Below are 19257 nucleotides of genomic sequence, written 5' to 3' on the forward strand. Positions count from 1 at the left end.
CGAGCCTGGTGAATTGCGCGAACGGCCATAACTTGCTCAAAAATTTTAAAATTTCCAAATTTTATTATTTGGATCACAAGATCATAGTCGATTCTTAGGGGACTGAGAAAATGAACCAATTGCGTCGGTCCAACACAAAGTTATAAGCTTTTGAAATCTCGGTGATACCAAAAAGTTAAGCCTAATCGAGTGTGGTGCAAAAAATGAAATTTTCAAAATTTTTGTTTTTTTTTTTCGTTCAAAGTTCATTTTTTTCATCTTGTTTCATAAATTTGAGCTCAGGAAAATTCCAACGAGCCCAAAACGACGTTTGTAGCTCAAGTGTACGTGGAGTAATCATCAGTTGAAAATTTGGGGGGACCCGAATTTCGGCCATTTTGGACGAAAATCGGCCTAAAAGCTAACTTTTAAGTTAGTGCAATTTTTTTTCTTGCATTTTTCAAGAGAATTGGGCTGCCCTTCGCTGTCGCAGTGTGCATTCAAAGAAAACTTATCAAATAGATTTGAATACTTACCTATTTAATAAGTTTATCACAACAACTAGGCTAAAAGCAACTGACAGTATCCTGGCTGGTATTCAATCATATGCCACTTACAGTGGATGCGCGGCTATCATGCCATAGATGGTCATTCAAGGCACCTTGTACACGCTCCATAGGTTTTGACCAGCTGATTTGGCCATAAAACACATTGGGCCAAAAAAATTCCAAACAATGTCAATTTTCAGTATTTTGTTTGAAATGCATAAATTATAACGTGAGCGTGCAAAATTTTACATGGTATAAGAGCATATTTTTACTCTCGCGCGAGGGCGACTGTTTTAAAAGTAATGTACATAGACATAAGCTAGTAAATATATAAATGAAAGCGGAGTAACTCAAACGCCTACGACCATACCATGTTGAATGCACCGGTTCTCGTCCGATCACCGAAGTTAAGCAACATTGGGCCTGGTTAGTACTTGGATGGGAGACCGCCTGGGAACACCAGGTGTTGTAGGCTTTTATTTAAAGCAAAAGTAATTCTTTTACTTTTATGCGCTAAGAGTTATTGTTGTTTAAAATTCGGTGATGTCAAAAAGTTAAGCCTAATCGAGCGTGGTGCAAAAATTTTCACTGGGTCAAATTTTGGCCAAAACAAAAGAAAACCGAAAAATTTCTTTTGCAGTATCAATGTTGTGTACAATCAGCTGCTGATAGGTCAAAAATAATGGAGATAACTTTTGGGGTCTTTGAGTTATAGCCTTTTGAATTTCGGTGATGTCAAAAAAATAAGCCCAATCGAGCCTGGTGAATTGCGCGAACGGCCATAACTTGCCCAAAAATTTTAAAATTTCCAAATTTTATTATTTGGATCACAAGATCATAGTCAAGTCTTGGGGGACTGAGAAAATGAACCAATTTCGTCGGTCCAACACAAAGTTATAAGCTTTTGAAATCTCGGTGATACCAAAAAGTTAAGCCTAATCGAGCGTGGTGCAAAAAATGAAATTTTCAAAATTTTTGTTTTTTTCGTACAAAGTTCATTTTTTTCATCTTGTTTCATAATTTTGAGCTCAGGACAATTCCAACGAGCCCAAAACGACGTTTGTAGCTCAAGTGTACGTGGAGTAATCATCAGTTGAAAATTTGGGGGGACCCGAATTTCGGCCATTTTGGACGAAAATCGGCCTAAAAGCTAACTTTTATGTTAGTGCAATTTTTTTTCTTGCATTTTTCAAGAGAATGGGGCTGCCTTCCGCTGTCGCAGAGTGCATTCAAAGAAAACTTATCAAATAGATTTGAATACTTACCTATTTAATAAGTTTATCACAACAATTAGGCTAAAAGCAACTGGCAGTATCCTGGCTGGTATTCAATCATATGCCACTTACAGTGGATGTGCGGCTATCATGCCATAGATGGTCATTCAAGGCACCTTGTACACGCTCCATAGGTTTTCACCAGCTGATTTGGCCATAAAACACATTGGGCCAAAAAAATTCCAAACAATGTCAATTTTCAGTATTTTGTTTGAAATGCATAAATTATAACGTGAGCGCGCAAAATTTTACATGGTATAAGAGCATATTTTTACTCTCGCGCGAGGGCGAGTGTTTTAAAAGTAATGCACATAGACATAAGCTAGTAAGGATATAAATAAAAGCGGAGTAACTCAAATGCCTACGAACATACCATGTTGAATGAACCGGTTCTCGTCCGATCACCGAAGTTAAGCAACATTGGGCCTGGTTAGTACTTGGATGGGAGACCGCCTGGGAACACCAGGTGTTGTAGGCTTTTATTTAAAGCAAAAGTAATTCTTTTACTTTTATGCGCTAAGAGTTATTGCTGTTTAAAGTTCGGTGATGTCAAAAAGTTAAGCCTAATCGAGCGTGGTGCAAAAATTTTCAATGGCTCAAATTTTGGCCAAAACAAAAGAAAACCGAAAAATTTCTTTTGCAGTATCAATTTTGTGTACAATCAGCTGCTGATAGGTCAAAAATAATGGAGATAACTTTTGGGGTCTTTGAGTTATAGCCTTTTGAATTTCGGTGATGTCAAAAAATTAAGCCCAATCGAGCCTGGTGAATTGCGCGAACGGCCATAACTTGCCCAAAAATTTTAAAATTTCCAAATTTTATTATTTGGATCACAAGATCATAGTCAAATCTTGGGGGACTGAGAAAATGAACCAATTTCATCGGTCCAACACAAAGTTATAAGCTTTTGAAATCTCGGTGATACCAAAAAGTTAAGCCTAATCGAGCGTGGTGCAAAAAATGAAATTTTCAAAATTTTTTTTTTTTCGTTCAAAGTTCATTTTTTTCATCTTGTTTCATAAATTTGAGCTCAGGACAATTCCAACGAGCCCAAAACGACGTTTGTAGCTCAAGTGTACGTGGAGTAATCATCAGTTGAAAATTTGGGGGGACCCGAATTTCGGCCATTTTGGACGAAAATCGGCCTAAAAGCTAACTTGTTAGTGCAATTTTTTTTCTTGCGTTTTTCAAGAGAATTGGGCTGCCCTCCGCTGTCGCAGAGTGCATTCAAAGAAAACTTATCAAATAGATTTGAATACTTACCTATTTAATAAGTTTATCACAACAATTAGGCTAAAAGCAACTGACAGTATCCTGGCTGGTATTCAATCATCTGCCACTTTTAGTGGATGTGCGGCTATCATGCCATAGATGGTCATTCAAGGCACCTTGTACACGCTCCATAGGTTTTGACCAGCTGATTTGGCCATAAAACACATTGGGCCAAAAAAATTCCAAACAATGTCAATTTTCAGTATTTTTTTTGAAATGCATAAATTATAACGTGAGCGTGCAAAATTTTACATGGTATGAGAGCATATTTTTACTCTCGCGCAAGGGCGAGTGTTTTAAAAGTAATATACAGAGACATAAGCTAGTAAGGATATAAATGAAAGCGGAGTAACTCAAATGCCTACGACCATACCATGTTGAATGCACCGGTTCTCGTCCGATCACCGAAGTTAAGCAACATTGGGCCTGGTTAGTACTTGGATGGGAGACCGCCTGGGAACACCAGGTGTTGTAGGCTTTTATTTAAAGCAAAAGTAATTCTTTTACTTTTATGCGCTAAGAGTTATTGCTGTTTAAAGTTCGGTGATGTCAAAAAGTTAAGCCTAATCGAGCGTGGTGCAAAAATTTTCAATGGGTCAAATTTTGGCCAAAACAAAAGAAAACCGAAAAATTTCTTTTGCAGTATCAATTTTGTGTACAATCAGCTGCTGATACGTCAAAAATAATGGAGATAACTTTTGGGGTCTTTGAGTTATAGCCTTTTGAATTTCGGTGATGTCAAAAAAATAAGCCCAATCGAGCCTGGTGAATTGCGCGAACGGCCATAACTTGCCCAAAAATTTTAAAATTTCCTAATTTTATTATTTGGATAACAAGATCATAGTCAAATCTTGGGGGAATGAGAAAATGAACCAATTTCGTCGGTCCAACACAAAGTTATAAGCTTTCGAAATCTCGGTGATATCAAAAAGTTAAGCTTAATCGAGTGTGGTGCAAAAAATGAAATTTTCAAAATTTTTGTTTTTTTTTCGTTCAAAGTTCATTTTTTTCATCTTGTTTCATAAGTTTGAGCTCAGGACAATTCCAACGAGCCCAAAACGACGTTTGTAGCTCAATTGTACGTGGAGTAATCATCAGTTGAAAATTTGGGGGGACCCGAATTTCGGCCATTTTGGACGAAAATCGGCCTAAAAGCTAACTTTTAAGTAAGTGCAATTTTTTTCTTGCTTTTTTCAAGAGAATTGGGCTGCCCTCCGCTGTCGCAGAGTGCATTCAAAGAAAACTTGTCAAATAGATTTGAATACTTACCTATTTAATAAGTTTATCACAACAATTAGGCTAAAAGCAACTGACAGTATCCTGGCTGGTATTCAATCATATGCCACTTACAGCGGATGTGCGGCTATCATGCCATAGATGGTCATTCAAGGCACCTTGTACACGCTCCATAGGTTTTGACCAGCTGATTTGGCCATAAAACACATTGGGCCAAAAAAATTCCAAACAATGTCAATTTTCAGTATTTTTTTTGAAATGCATAAATTATAACGTGAGCGTGCAAAATTTTACATGGTATGAGAGCATATCTTTACTCTCGCGCAAGGGCGAGTGTTTTAAAAGTAATATACAGAGACATAAGCTAGTAAGGATATAAATGAAAGCGGAGTAACTCAAATGCCTACGACCATACCATGTTGAATGCACCGGTTCTCGTCCGATCACCGAAGTTAAGCAACATTGGGCCTGGTTAGTACTTGGATGGGAGACCGCCTGGGAACACCAGGTGTTGTAGGCTTTTATTTAAAGCAAAAGTAATTCTTTTACTTTTATGCGCTAAGAGTTATTGCTGTGTAAAGTTCGGTGATGTCAAAAAGTTAAGCCTAATCGAGCGTGGTGCAAAAATTTTCAATGGGTCAAATTTTGGCCAAAACAAAAGAAAACCGAAAAATTTCTTTTGCAGTATCAATTTTGTGTACAATCAGCTGCTGATACGTCAAAAATAATGGAGATAACTTTTGGGGTCTTTGAGTTATAGCCTTTTGAATTTCGGTGATGTCAAAAAAATAAGCCCAATCGAGCCTGGTGAATTGCGCGAACGGCCATATTTTGCCCAAAAATTTTAAAATTTCCAAATTTTATTATTTGGATCACAAGATCATAGTCAAATCTTGGGGGACTGAGAAAATGAACCAATTTCGTCGGTCCAACACAAAGTTATAAGCTTTTGAAATCTCGGTGATACCAAAAAGTTAAGCCTAATCGAGCGTGGTGCAAAAAATGAAATTTTCAAATTTTTTGTTTTTTTTTCGCTCAAAGTTCATTTTTTTCATCTTGTTTCATAAATTTGAGCTCAGGACAATTCCAACGAGCCCAAAACGACGTTTGAAATTCAAGTGTACGTGGAGTAATCATCAGTTGAAAGTTTGGGGGGACCCGAATTTCGGCCATTTTGGACGAAAAGCGGCCTAAAAGCTAACTTTTCAGTTAGTGCAATTTTTTTTTTGGCATTTTTTAAGAGAATTGTGCTGCCCTCCGCCCGCTGTCTCAGAGTGCATTCAAAGAAAACTTATCAAATAGATTTGAATACTTACCTATTTAATAAGTTTATCACAACAATTAGGCTAAAAGCAACTGACAGTATCCTGGCTTGTATGTAATCAAATGCCACTTACAGTGGATGTGCGGCTATCATGCCAAAGATGGTCATTCAAGGCACCTTGTACACGCTCCATAGGTTTTGACCAGCTGATTTGGCCATAAAACACATTGGGCCAAAAAAATTCCAAACAATGTCAATTTTCAGTATTTTGTTTGAAATGCATAAATTATAACGTGAGCGTGCAAAATTTTACATGGTATGAGAGCATATTTTTACTCTCGCGCGAGGGCGAGTGTTTTAAAAGTAATGTACATAGACATAAGCTAGTAAATATATAAATGAAAGCGGAGTAACTCAAACGCCTACGACCATACCATGTTGAATGCACCGGTTCTCGTCCGATCACCGAAGTTAAGCAACATTGGGCCTGGTTAGTACTTGGATGGGAGACCGCCTGGGAACACCAGGTGTTGTAGGCTTTTATTTAAAGCAAAAGTAATTCTTTTACTTTTATGCGCTAGGAGTTATTGCTGTGTAAAGTTCGGTGATGTCAAAAAGTTAAGCCTAATCGAGCGTGGTGCAAAAATTTTCAATGGGTCAAATTTTGGCCAAAACAAAAAAAAACCGAAAAATTTCTTTTGCAGTATTAATTTTGTGTACAATCAGCTGCTGATACGTCAAAAATAATGGAGATAACTTTTGAGGTCTTTGAGTTATAGCCTTTTGAATTTCGGTGATGTCAAAAAAATAAGCCCAATCGAGCCTGGTGAATTGCGCGAACGGCCATAACTTGCCCAAAAATTTTAAAATTTCCAAATTTTATTATTTGGATCACAAGATCATAGTCAAATCTTGGGGGACTGAGAAAATGAACCAATTTTGTCGGTCCAACACAAAGTTAAAAGCTTTTAAAATTTCGGTGATACCAAAAAGTTAAGCCTAATCGAGCGTGGTGCAAAAAATTAAATTTTCAAAATTTTTGTTTTTTTTTCGTTCAAAGTTCATTTTTTTCATCTTGTTTCATAAATTTGAGCTCAGGACAATTCCAACGAGCCCCAAACGACGTTTGTAGCTCAAGTGTACGTGGAGTAATCATCAGTTGAAAATTTGGGGGGCCCCGAATTTCGGCCATTTTGGACGAAAATCGGCCTAAAAGCTAACTTTTCAGTTAGTGCAATTTTTTTTCTTGCATTTTTCAAGAGAATTGGGCTGCCCTCCGCTGTCTCAGAGTGCATTCAAAGAAAACTTATCAAATAGATTTGAATACTTACCTATTTAATAAGTTTATCACAACAATTAGGCTAAAAGCAACTGACAGTATCCTGGCTGGTATTCAATCATATGCCACTTACAGTGGATGTGCGGCTATCATGCCATAGATGGTCATTCAAGGCACCTTGTACACGCTCCATAGGTTTTGATCAGCTGATTTAGCCATAAAACACATTGGGCCAAAAAAATTCCAAACAATGTCAATTTTCAGTATTTTGTTTGAAATGCATAAATTATAACGTGAGCGTGCAAAATTTTACTTGGTATAAGAGCATATTTTTACTCTCGCGCGAGGGCGAGTGTTTTAAAAGTAATGTATATAGACATAAGCTAGTAAGGATATAAATGAAAGCGGAGTAACTCAAGTGCCTACGACCATACCATGTTGAATGCACCGGTTCTCGTCCGATCACCGAAGTTAAGCAACATTGGGCCTGGTTAGTACTTGGATGGGAGACCGCCTGGGAACACCAGGTGTTGTAGGATTTTATTTAAAGCAAAAGTAATTCTTTTACTTTTATGCGCTAAGAGTTATTGCTGTTTAAAGTTCGGTGATGTCAAAAAGTTAAGCCTAATCGAGCGTGGTGCAAAAATTTTCAATGGGTCAAATTTTGGCCAAAACAGAAGAAAACCGAAAAATTTCTTTTGCAGTATCAATTTTGTGTACAATCAGCTGCTGATAGGTCAAAAATAATGGAGATAACTTTTGGGGTATTTCAGTTATATCCTTTTGAATTTCGGTGATGTCAAAAAAATAAGCCCAATCGAGCCTGGTGAATTGTGCGAACGGCCATAACTTGCCCAAAAATTTTAAAATTTCCAAATTTTATTATTTGGATCACAAGATCATAGTCAAATCTTGGGGGACTGAAAAAATGAACCAATTTCGTCGGTCCAACACAAAGTTATAAGCTTTTGAAATCTCGGTGATACCAAAAAGTTAAGCCTAATCGAGCGTGGTGCAAAAAATGAAATTTTCAAAATTTTTGTTTTTTTTTTCGTTCAAAGTTCATTTTTTTCATCTTGTTTCATAAATTTGAGCTCAGGACAATTCCAACGAGCACAACACAAAACGACGTTTTTAGCTCAAGTGTACGTGGAGTAATCATCAGTTGAAAATTTGGGGGGACCCGAATTTCGGCCATTTTGGACGAAAATCGGCCTAAAAGCTAACTTTTAACTTGGTGCAAATTTTTTCTTGCATTTTTCAAAGGAATTGGGCTGCCCTCTGCTGTCGCAGAGTGCATTCAAAAAAAACTTATCAAATAGATTTGAATACTTACCTATTTAATAAGTTTATCACAACAATTAGGCTAAAAGCAATTGACAGTATCCTGGCTGGTATTCAATCATATGCCACTTACAGTGGATGTGCGGCTATCATGCCATAGATGGTCATTCAAGGCACCTTGTACACGCTCCATAGGTTTTGACCAGCTGATTTGGCCATAAAACACATTGGGCCAAAAAAATTCCAAACAATGTCAATTTTCAGTATTTTGTTTGAAATGCATAAATTATAACGTGAGCGTGCAAAATTTTACATGGTATAAGAGCATATTTTTACTCTCGCGCGAGGGCGAGTGTTTTAAAAGTAATGTACATAGACATAAGCTAGTAAGGATATAAATGAAAGCGGAGTAACTCAAATGCCTACGACCATACCATGTTGAATGCACCGGTTCTCGTCCGATCACCGAAGTTAAGCAACATTGGGCCTGGTTAGTACTTGGATGGGAGACCGCCTGGGAACACCAGGTGTTGGGGCTTTTTTTTAAAGCAAAAGTAATTCTTTTACTTTTATGCGCTAAGAGTTATTGCTGTTTAAAGTTCGGTGATGTCAAAAAGTTAAGCCTAATCGAGCGTGGTGCAAAAATTTTCAATGGGTCAAATTTTGGCCAAAACAAAAGAAAACCGAAAAATTTCTTTTGCAGTATCAATTTTGTGTACAATCAGCTGCTGATACGTCAAAAATAATGGAGATAACTTTTGGGGTCTTTGAGTTATAGCCTTTTGAATTTCGGTGATGTCAAAAAAATAAGCCCAATCGAGCCTGGTGAATTGCGCGAACGGCCATAACTTGCCCAAAAATTTTAAAATTTCCAAATTTTATTATTTGGATGACAAGATCATAGTCAAATCTTGGGGGACTGAGAAAATGAACCAATTTCGTAGGTCCAACACAAAGTTATAAGCTTTTGAAATCTCGGTGATACCAAAAAGTTAAGCCTAATCGAGCGTGGTGCAAAAAATGAAATTTTCCAAATTTTTTTGTTTTTTTTTTCATCCAAAGTTCATTTTTTTCATCTTGTTTCATAAATTTGAGCTCAGGACAATTCCAACGAGCCCAAAACGACGTTTGTAGCTCAAGTTTACGTGGAGTAATCATCAGTTGAAAATTTGGGGGGACCCGAATTTCGGCCATTTTGGACGAAAATCGGCCTAAAAGCTAACTTTTAACTTAGTGCAATTTTTTTTCTTGCTTTTTTCAAGAAAATTGGGCTGCCATCCGCTGTCTCAGAGTGCATTCAAAGAAAACTTATCAAATAGATTTGAATACTTACCAATTTAATAAGTTTATCACAACAATTAAGCTAAAGGCAACTGACAGTATCCTGGCTGGTATTCAATCATATGCCACTTACAGTGGATGTGCGGCTATCATGCCATAGATGGTCATTCAAGACACCTTGTACACGCTCCATAGGTTTTGACCAGCTGATTTGGCCATAAAACACATTGGGCCAAAAAAATTCCAAACAATGTCAATTTTCAGTATTTTGTTTGAAATGCATAAATTATAACGTGAGCGTGCAAAATTTTACATGGTATAAGAGCATATTTTTACTCTCGCGCGAGGGCGAGTGTTTTAAAAGTAATGTACATAGACATAAGCTAGTAAGGATATAAATGAAAGCGGAGTAACTCAAATGCCTACGACCATACCATGTTGAATGCACCGGTTCTCGTCCGATCACCGAAGTTAAGCAACATTGGGCCTGGTTAGTACTTGGATGGGAGACCGCCTGGGAACACCAGGTGTTGTAGGCTTTTATTTAAAGCAAAATTATTTCTTTTACTTTTATGCGCTAAGAGTTATTGCTGTTTAAAGTTCGGTGATGTCAAAAAGTTAAGCCTAATCGAGCGTGGTGCAAAAATTTTCAATGGGTCAAATTTTGGCCAAAACAAAAGAAAACCGAAAAATTTCTTTTGCAGTATCAATTTTGTGTACAATCAGCTGCTGATACGTCAAAAATAATGGAGATAACTTTTGGGGTCTTTGAGTTATAGCCTTTTGAATTTCGGTGATGTCAAAAAAATAAGCCCAATCGAGCCTGGTGAATTGCGCGAACGGCCATAACTTGCCCAAAAATTTTAAAATTTCCAAATTTTATTATTTGGATCACAAGATCATAGTCAAATCTTGGGGGACTGAGAAAATGAACCAATTTCGTCGGTCCAACACAAAGTTATAAGCTTTTGAAATCTCGGTGATACCAAAAAGTTAAGCCTAATCGAGCGTGGTGCAAAAAATGAAATTTTCAAAATTTTTGTTTTTTTTTCGTTCAAAGTTCATTTTTTCATCTCGTTTCATAAATTTGAGCTCGGGAAAATTCCAACGAGCCCAAAACGACGTTTATAGCTCAAGTGTACGTGGAGTAATCATCAGTTGAAAATTTGGGGGACCCGAATTTCGGCCATTTTGGACGAAAATCGGCCTAAAAGCTAACTTTTAAATTAGTGCAATTTTTTTTCTTGCATTTTTCAAGAGACTTGGGCTGCCCTCCGCTGTCGCAGAGTGCATTCAAAGAAAACTTATCAAATAGATTTGAATACTTACCTATTTAATAAGTTTATCACAACAATTAGGCTAAAAGCAACTGACAGTATCCTGGCTGGTATTCAATCATATGCCACTTACAGTGGATGTGCGGCTATCATGCACTAGATGGTCATTCAAGGCACCTTTTACACGCTCCATAGGTTTTGACCAGCTGATTTGGCCATAAAACACATTGGGCCAAAAAAATTCCAAACAATGTCAATTTTCAGTATTTTGTTTGAAATGCATAAATTATAACGTGAGCGTGCAAAATTTTACATGGTATAAGAGCATATTTTTACTCTCGCGCGAGGGCGAGTGTTTTAAAAGTAATGTACATAGACATAAGCTAGTAAGGATATAAATGAAAGCGGAGTAACTCAAATGCCTACGACCATACCATGTTGAATGCACCGGTTCTCGTCCGATCACCGAAGTTAAGCAACATTGGGCCTGGTTAGTACTTGGATGGGAGACCGCCTGGGAACACCAGGTGTTGTAGGCTTTTATTTAAAGCAAAAGTAATTCTTTTACTTTTATGCGCTAAGAGTTATTGCTGTTTAAATTTCGGTGATGTCAAAAAGTTAAGCCTAATCGAGCGTGGTGCAAAAATTTTCAATGGGTCAAATTTTGGCCAAAACAAAAGAAAACCGAAAAATTTCTTTTGCAGTATCAATTTTGTGTACAATCAGCTGCTGATACGTCAAAAATAAAGGAGATAACTTTTGGGGTCTTTGAGTTATAGCCTTTTGAATTTCGGTGATGTCAAAAAAATAAGCCCAATCGAGCCTGGTGAATTGCGCGAACGGCCATAACTTGCCCAAAAATTTTAAAATTTCCAAATTTTATTATTTGGATCACAAGATCATAGTCAAATCTTGGGGGACTGAGAAAATGAACCAATTTCGTCGGTCCAACACAAAGTTATAAGCTTTTGAAATCTCGGTGATACCAAAAAGTTAAGCCTAATCGAGCGTGGTGCAAAAAATGAAATTTTCAAAATTTTTGTTTTTTTTTTCGTTCAAAGTTCATTTTTTTCATCTTGTTTCATAAATTTGAGCTCAGGACAATTCCAACGAGCCCAAAACGACGTTTGTAGCTCAAGTGTACGTGGAGTAATCATCAGTTGAAAATATGGGGGGACACGAATTTCGGCCATTTTGGACGAAAATCGGCCTAAAAGCTAACTTTTATGTTAGTACAATTTTTTTTCTTGCATTTTTCAAGAGAATTGGGCTGCCCTCCGCTGTCGCAGAGTGCATTCAAAGAAAACTTATCAAATAGATTTGAATACTTACCTATTTAATAAGTTTATCACAACAATTAGGCTAAAAGCAACTGACAGTATCCTGGCTGGTATTCAATCATATGCCACTTACAGTGGATGTGCGGCTATCATGCCATAGATGGTCATGTCAATTTTCAGTATTTTGTTTGAAATGCATAAATTATAACGTGAGCGTGCAAAATTTTACATGGTATAAGAGCATATTTTTACTCTCGCGCGAGGGCGAGTGTTTTAAAAGAAATGTACATAGACATAAGCTAGTAAGGATATAAATGAAAGCGGAGTAACTCAAGTGCCTACGACCATACCATGTTGAATGCACCGGTTCTCGTCCGATCACCGAAGTTAAGCAACATTGGGCCTGGTTAGTACTTGGATGGGAGACCGCCTGGGAACACCAGGTGTTGTAGGCTTTTATTTAAAGCAAAAGTAATTCTTTTACTTTTATGCGCTAAGAGTTATTGCTGTTTAAAGTTCGGTGATGTCAAAAAGTTAAGCCTAATCGAGCGTGGTGCAAAAATTTTCAATGGGTCAAATTTTGGCCAAAACAAAAGAAAACCGAAAAATTTCTTTTGCAGTATCAATTTTGTGTACAATCAGCTGCTGATACGTCAAAAATAATGGAGATAACTTTTGGGGTCTTTGAGTTATACTCTTTTGAATTTCGGTGATGTCAAAAAAATAAGCCCAATCGAGCCTGCGAATTGCGCGAACGGCCATAACTTGCCCAAAATTTTTAAAATTTCCAAATTTTATTATTTGGATCACATGATCATAGTCAAATCTTGGGGGACTGAGAAAATGAACCAATTTCGTCGGTCCAACACAAAGTTATAAGCTTTTGAAATCTCGGTGATACCAAAAAGTTAAGCCTAATCGAGCGTGGTGCAAAAAATGAAATTTTCAAAATTTTTGTTTTTTTTTCGTTCAAAGTTCATATTTTTCATCTCGTTTCATAAATTTGAGCTCAGGACAATTCCAACGAGCCCAAAACGACGTTTGTAGCTCAAGTGTACGTGGAGTAATCATCAGTTGAAAATTTGGGGGGACCCGAATTTCGGCCATTTAGGACGAAAATCGGCCTAAAAGCTAACTTTTAACTTAGTGCAATTTTTTTTCTTGCATTTTTCAAGAGAATTGGGCTGCCCTCCGCTGTCGCAGAGTGCATTCAAAGAAAACTTATCAAATAGATTTGAATACTTACCTTTTTAATAAGTTTATCACAACAATTAGGCTAAAAGCAACTGACAGTATCCTGGCTGGTATTCAATCATATGCCACTTACAGTGGATGTGCGGCTATCATGCCATAGATGGTCATTCAAGGCAACTTGTACACGCTCCATAGGTTTTGACCAGCTGATTTGGCCATAAAACACATTGGGCTAAAAAAATTCCAAACAATGTCAATTTTCAGTATTTTGTTTGAAATGCATAAATTATAACGTGAGCGTGCAAAATTTTACATGGTATAAGAGCATATTTTTACTCTCGCGCGAGGGCGAGTGTTTTAAAAGTAATGTACATAGACATAAGCTAGTAAGGATATAAATGAAAGCGGAGTAACTCAAATGCCTACGACCATACCATGTTGAATGCACCGGTTCTCGTCCGATCACCGAAGTTAAGCAACATTGGGCCTGGTTAGTACTTGGATGGGAGACCGCCTGGGAACACCAGGTGTTGTAGGCTTTTATTTAAAGCAAAAGTAATTCTTTTACTTTTATGCGCTAAGAGTTATTGCTGTTTAAATTTCGGTGATGTCAAAAAGTTAAGCCTAATCGAGCGTGGTGCAAAAATTTTCAATGGGTCAAATTTTGGCCAAAACAAAAGAAAACCGAAAAATTTCTTTTGCAGTATCAATTTTGTGTACAATCAGCTGCTGATACGTCAAAAATAATGGAGATAACTTTTGGGGTCTTTGAGTTATAGCCTTTTGAATTTCGGTGATGTCAAAAAAATAAGCCCAATCGAGCCTGGTGATTTGCGCGAACGGCCATAACTTGCCCAAAAATTTTAAAATTTCCAAATTTTATTATTTGGATCACAAGATCATAGTCAAATCTTGGGGGACTGAGAAAATGAACCAATTTCGTCGGTCCAACACAAAGTTATAAGCTTTTGAAATCTCGGTGATACCAAAAAGTTAAGCCTAATCGAGCGTGGTGCAAAAAATGAAATTTTCAAAATTTTTGTTTTTTTTTCGTTCAAAGTTCATTTTTTTCATCTTGTTTCATAATTTTGAGCTCAGGACAATTCCAACGAGCCCAAAACGACGTTTGTAGCTCAAGTGTACGTGGAGTAATCATCAGTTGAAAATTTGGGGGGACCCGAATTTCGGCCATTTTGGACGAAAATCGGCCTAAAAGCTAACTTTTATGTTAGTACAATTTTTTTTCTTGCATTTTTCAAGAGAATTGGGCTGCCCTCCGCTGTCGCAGAGTGCATTCAAAGAAAACTTATCAAATAGATTTGAATACTTACCTATTTAATAAGTTTATCACAACAATTAGGCTAAAAGCAACTGACAGTATCCTGGCTGGTATTCAATCATATGCCACTTACAGTGGATGTGCGGCTATCATGCCATAGATGGTCATGTCAATTTTCAGTATTTTGTTTGAAATGCATAAATTATAACGTGAGCGTGCAAAATTTTACATGGTATAAGAGCATGTTTTTACTCTCGCGCGAGGGCGAGTGTTTTAAAAGAAATGTACATAGACATAAGCTAGTAAGGATATAAATGAAAGCGGAGTAACTCAAGTGCCTACGACCATACCATGTTGAATGCACCGGTTCTCGTCCGATCACCGAAGTTAAGCAACATTGGGCCTGGTTAGTACTTGGATGGGAGACCGCCTGGGAACACCAGGTGTTGTAGGCTTTTATTTAAAGCAAAAGTAATTCTTTTACTTTTATGCGCTAAGAGTTATTGCTGTTTAAAGTTCGGTGATGTCAAAAAGTTAAGCCTAATCGAGCGTGGTGCAAAAATTTTCAATGGGTCAAATTTTGGCCAAAACAAAAGAAAACCGAAAAATTTCTTTTGCAGTATCAATTTTGTGTACAATCAGCTGCTGATACGTCAAAAATAATGGAGATAACTTTTGGGGTCTTTGAGTTATACTCTTTTGAATTTCGGTGATGTCAAAAAAATAAGCCCAATCGAGCCTGCGAATTGCGCGAACGGCCATAACTTGCCCAAAATTTTTAAAATTTCCAAATTTTATTATTTGGATCACAAGATCATAGTCAAATCTTGGGGGACTGAGAAAATGAACCAATTTCGTCGGTCCAACACAAAGTTATAAGCTTTTGAAATCTCGGTGATACCAAAAAGTTAAGCCTAATCGAGCGTGGTGCAAAAAATGAAATTTTCAAAATTTTTGTTTTTTTTTTCGTTCAAAGTTCATTTTTTTCATCTTGTTTCATAAATTTGAGCTCAGGACAATTCCAACGAGCCCAAAACGACGTTTGTAGCTCAAGTGTACGTGGAGTAATCATTAGTTGAAAATTTGGGGGGACCCGAATTTCGGCCATTTAGGACGAAAATCGGCCTAAAAGCTAACTTTTAACTTAGTGCAATTTTTTTTCTTGCATTTTTCAAGAGAATTGGGCTGCCCTCCGCTGTCGCAGAGTGCATTCAAAGAAAACTTATCAAATAGATTTGAATACTTACCTTTTTAATAAGTTTATCACAACAATTAGGCTAAAAGCAACTGACAGTATCCTGGCTGGTATTCAATCATATGCCACTTACAGTGGATGTGCGGCTATCATGCCATAGATGGTCATTCAAGGCAACTTGTACACGCTCCATAGGTTTTGACCAGCTGATTTGGCCATAAAACACATTGGGCCAAAAAAATTCCAAACAATGTCAATTTTCAGTATTTTGTTTGAAATGCATAAATTATAACGTGAGCATGCAAAATTTTACTTGGTATAAGAGCATATTTTTACTCTCGCGCGAGGGTGACTGTTTTAAAAATAATGTACATAGACATAAGCTAGTAAGGATATAAATGAAAGCGGAGTAACTCAAATGCCTACGACCATACCATGTTGAATGCACCGGTTCTCGTCCGATCACCGAAGTTAAGCAACATTGGGCCTGGTTAGTACTTGGATGGGAGACCGCCTGGGAACACCAGGTGTTGTAGGCTTTTATTTAAAGCAACAGTAATTCTTTTACTTTTATGCGCTAAGAGTTATTGCTGTTTAAAGTTCGGTGATGTCAAAAAGTTAAGCCTAATCGAGCGTGGTGCAAAAATTTTCAATGGGTCAAATTTTGGCCAAAACAAAAGAAAACCGAAAAATTTCTTTTGCAGTATCAATTTTGTGTACAATCAGCTGCTGATACGTCAAAAATAATGGAGATAACTTTTGGGGTCTTTGAGTTATAGCCTTTTGAATTTCGGTGATGTCAAAAAAATAAGCCCAATCGAGCCTGGTGAATTGCACGAACGGCCATAACTTGCCCAAAAATTTTAAAATTTCCAAATTTTATTATTTGGATCACAAGATCATAGTCAAATCTTGGGGGACTGAGAAAATGAACCAATTTCGTCGGTCCAACACAAAGTTATAAGCTTTTGAAATCTCGGTGATACCAAAAAGTTAAGCCTAATCGAGCGTGGTGCAAAAAATGAAATTTTCAAAATTTTTGTTTTTTTTTCGTTCAAAGTTCAATTTTTTCATCTTGTTTCATAAATTTGAGCTCAGGACAATTCCAACGAGCCCAAAACGACGTTTGTAGCTCAAGTGTACGTGGAGTAATCATCAGTTGAAAATTTGGGGGGACCCGAATTTCGGCCATTTTGGACGAAAATCGGCCTAAAAGCTAACTTTTATGTGAGTACAATTTTTTTTCTTGCATTTTTCAAGAGAATTGGGCTGCCCTCCGCTGTCGCAGAGTGCATTCAAAGAAAACTTATCAAATAGATTTGAATACTTACCTATTTAATAAGTTTATCACAACAATTAGGCTAAAAGCAACTGACAGTATCCTGGCTGGTATTCAATCATATGCCACTTACAGTGGATGTGCGGCTATCATGCCATATATGGTCATGTCAATTTTCAGTATTTTGTTTGAAATGCATAAATTATAACGTGAGCGTGCAAAATTTTACATGGTATAAGAGCATATTTTTACTCTCGCGCGAGGGCGAGTGTTTTAAAAGAAATGTACATAGACATAAGCTAGTAAGGATATAAATGAAAGCGGAGTAACTCAAGTGCCTACGACCATACCATGTTGAATGCACCGGTTCTCGTCCGATCACCGAAGTTAAGCAACATTGGGCCTGGTTAGTACTTGGATGGGAGACCGCCTGGGAACACCAGGTGTTGTAGGCTTTTATTTAAAGCAAAAGTAATTCTTTTACTTTTATGCGCTAAGAGTTATTGCTGTTTAAAGTTCGGTGATGTCAAAAAGTTAAGCCTAATCGAGCGTGGTGCAAAAATTTTCAATGGGTCAAATTTTGGCCAAAACAAAAGAAAACCGAAAAATTTCTTTTGCAGTATCAATTTTGTGTACAATCAGCTGCTGATACGTCAAAAATAATGGAGATAACTTTTGGGGTCTTTGAGTTATAGCCTTTTGAATTTCGGTGATGTCAAAAAAATAAGCCCAATCGAGCCTGGTGAATTGCACGAACGGCCATAACTTGCCCAAAAATTTTAAAATTTCCAAATTTTATTATTTGGATCACAAGATCATAGTCAAATCTTGGGGGACTGAGAAAATGAACCAATTTCGTCGGTCCAACACAAAGTTATAAGCTTTTGAAATCTCGGTGATACCAAAAAGTTAAGCCTAATCGAGCGTGGTGGAAAAATTGAAGTTTTCAAAATTTTTGTTTTTTTTTTCGTTCAAAGTTCAATTTTTTCATCTTGTTTCATAAATTTGAGCTCAGGACAATTTCAACGAGCCCAAAACGACGTTTGTAGCTCAAGTGTACGTGGAGTAATCATCAGTTGAAAATTTGGGGGGACCCGAATTTCGGCCATTTTGGACGAAAATCGGCCTAAAAGCTAACTTTTATGTGAGTACAATTTTTTTTCTTGCATTTTTCAAGAGAATTGGGCTGCCCTCCGCTGTCGCAGAGTGCATTCAAAGAAAACTTATCAAATAGATTTGAATACTTACCTATTTAATAAGTTTATCACAACAATTAGGCTAAAAGCAACTGACAGTATCCTGGCTGGTATTCAATCATATGCCACTTACAGTGGATGTGCGGCTATCATGCCATATATGGTCATGTCAATTTTCAGTATTTTGTTTGAAATGCATAAATTATAACGTGAGCGTGCAAAATTTTACATGGTATAAGAGCATATTTTTACTCTCGCGCGAGGGCGAGTGTTTTAAAAGAAATGTACATAGACATAAGCTAGTAAGGATATAAATGAAAGCGGAGTAACTCAAGTGCCTACGACCATACCATGTTGAATGCACCGGTTCTCGTCCGATCACCGAAGTTAAGCAACATTGGGCCTGGTTAGTACTTGGATGGGAGACCGCCTGGGAACACCAGGTGTTGTAGGCTTTTATTTAAAGCAAAAGTAATTCTTTTACTTTTATGCGCTAAGAGTTATTGCTGTTTAAAGTTCGGTGATGTCAAAAAGTTAAGCCTAATCGAGCGTGGTGCAAAAATTTTCAATGGGTCAAATTTTGGCCAAAACAAAAGAAAACCGAAAAATTTCTTTTGCAGTATCAATTTTGTGTACAATCAGCTGCTGATACGTCAAAAATAATGGAGATAACTTTTGGGGTCTTTGAGTTATACTCTTTTGAATTTCGGTGATGTCAAAAAAATAAGCCCAATCGAGCCTGCGAATTGCGCGAACGGCCATAACTTGCCCAAAAATTTTAAAATTTCCAAATTTTATTATTTGGATCACAAGATCATAGTCAAATCTTGGGGGGCTGAGAAAATGAACCAATTTCGTCGGTCCAACACAAAGTTATAAGCTTTTGAAATCTCGGTGATACCAAAAAGTTAAGCCTAATCGAGCGTGGTGCAAAAAGTGAAATTTTCAAAATTTTTGTTTTTTTTTCGTTCAAAGTTCATATTTTTCATCTTGTTTCATAAATTTGAGCTCAGGACAATTCCAACGAGCCCAAAACGACGTTTGTAGCTCAAGTGTACGTGGAGTAATCATCAGTTGAAAATTTGGGGGGACCCGAATTTCGGCCATTTTGGACGAAAATCGGCCTAAAAGCTAACTTTT

General features: G+C 37.1%; 15 non-coding genes across 15 annotated transcripts; all 15 read left to right on the top strand.

Moving 5' to 3' along the window:
- Positions 1-883: 883 nt before the first annotated feature.
- On the top strand, positions 884-1002 carry LOC134849344 (5S ribosomal RNA). Its single transcript, XR_010163368.1, has one exon. It is a non-coding gene; the product is annotated as a 5S ribosomal RNA (ribosomal RNA).
- Positions 1003-2160: 1158 nt separating this feature from the next.
- LOC134849200 (5S ribosomal RNA) lies at positions 2161-2279 on the top strand. Its single transcript, XR_010163238.1, has one exon. It is a non-coding gene; the product is annotated as a 5S ribosomal RNA (ribosomal RNA).
- A 1153-nt stretch (positions 2280-3432) lies between these two features.
- LOC134849356 (5S ribosomal RNA) lies at positions 3433-3551 on the top strand. Its single transcript, XR_010163379.1, has one exon. It is a non-coding gene; the product is annotated as a 5S ribosomal RNA (ribosomal RNA).
- A 1159-nt stretch (positions 3552-4710) lies between these two features.
- Positions 4711-4829, top strand: LOC134849368 (5S ribosomal RNA). The gene has a single exon (XR_010163390.1). It is a non-coding gene; the product is annotated as a 5S ribosomal RNA (ribosomal RNA).
- Positions 4830-5993: 1164 nt separating this feature from the next.
- Positions 5994-6112, top strand: LOC134849380 (5S ribosomal RNA). Its single transcript, XR_010163401.1, has one exon. It is a non-coding gene; the product is annotated as a 5S ribosomal RNA (ribosomal RNA).
- Positions 6113-7272: 1160 nt separating this feature from the next.
- Positions 7273-7391, top strand: LOC134849036 (5S ribosomal RNA). The gene has a single exon (XR_010163080.1). It is a non-coding gene; the product is annotated as a 5S ribosomal RNA (ribosomal RNA).
- A 1165-nt stretch (positions 7392-8556) lies between these two features.
- Positions 8557-8674, top strand: LOC134849238 (5S ribosomal RNA). Its single transcript, XR_010163274.1, has one exon. It is a non-coding gene; the product is annotated as a 5S ribosomal RNA (ribosomal RNA).
- Positions 8675-9837: 1163 nt separating this feature from the next.
- LOC134849391 (5S ribosomal RNA) lies at positions 9838-9956 on the top strand. The gene has a single exon (XR_010163412.1). It is a non-coding gene; the product is annotated as a 5S ribosomal RNA (ribosomal RNA).
- A 1158-nt stretch (positions 9957-11114) lies between these two features.
- LOC134849403 (5S ribosomal RNA) lies at positions 11115-11233 on the top strand. Its single transcript, XR_010163423.1, has one exon. It is a non-coding gene; the product is annotated as a 5S ribosomal RNA (ribosomal RNA).
- A 1077-nt stretch (positions 11234-12310) lies between these two features.
- Positions 12311-12429, top strand: LOC134849415 (5S ribosomal RNA). The gene has a single exon (XR_010163434.1). It is a non-coding gene; the product is annotated as a 5S ribosomal RNA (ribosomal RNA).
- A 1159-nt stretch (positions 12430-13588) lies between these two features.
- LOC134849426 (5S ribosomal RNA) lies at positions 13589-13707 on the top strand. The gene has a single exon (XR_010163445.1). It is a non-coding gene; the product is annotated as a 5S ribosomal RNA (ribosomal RNA).
- Positions 13708-14783: 1076 nt separating this feature from the next.
- Positions 14784-14902, top strand: LOC134849438 (5S ribosomal RNA). Its single transcript, XR_010163456.1, has one exon. It is a non-coding gene; the product is annotated as a 5S ribosomal RNA (ribosomal RNA).
- A 1160-nt stretch (positions 14903-16062) lies between these two features.
- Positions 16063-16181, top strand: LOC134849450 (5S ribosomal RNA). The gene has a single exon (XR_010163468.1). It is a non-coding gene; the product is annotated as a 5S ribosomal RNA (ribosomal RNA).
- Positions 16182-17257: 1076 nt separating this feature from the next.
- Positions 17258-17376, top strand: LOC134849461 (5S ribosomal RNA). Its single transcript, XR_010163479.1, has one exon. It is a non-coding gene; the product is annotated as a 5S ribosomal RNA (ribosomal RNA).
- A 1077-nt stretch (positions 17377-18453) lies between these two features.
- Positions 18454-18572, top strand: LOC134849473 (5S ribosomal RNA). Its single transcript, XR_010163490.1, has one exon. It is a non-coding gene; the product is annotated as a 5S ribosomal RNA (ribosomal RNA).
- The last annotated feature ends 685 nt before the right edge of the window (positions 18573-19257 follow it).

The sequence above is a fragment of the Symsagittifera roscoffensis genome, chromosome 6 (assembly GCF_963678635.1).
Source record: "Symsagittifera roscoffensis chromosome 6, txSymRosc1.1, whole genome shotgun sequence".
Taxonomy (NCBI): Eukaryota; Metazoa; Xenacoelomorpha; order Acoela; family Convolutidae; genus Symsagittifera; species Symsagittifera roscoffensis.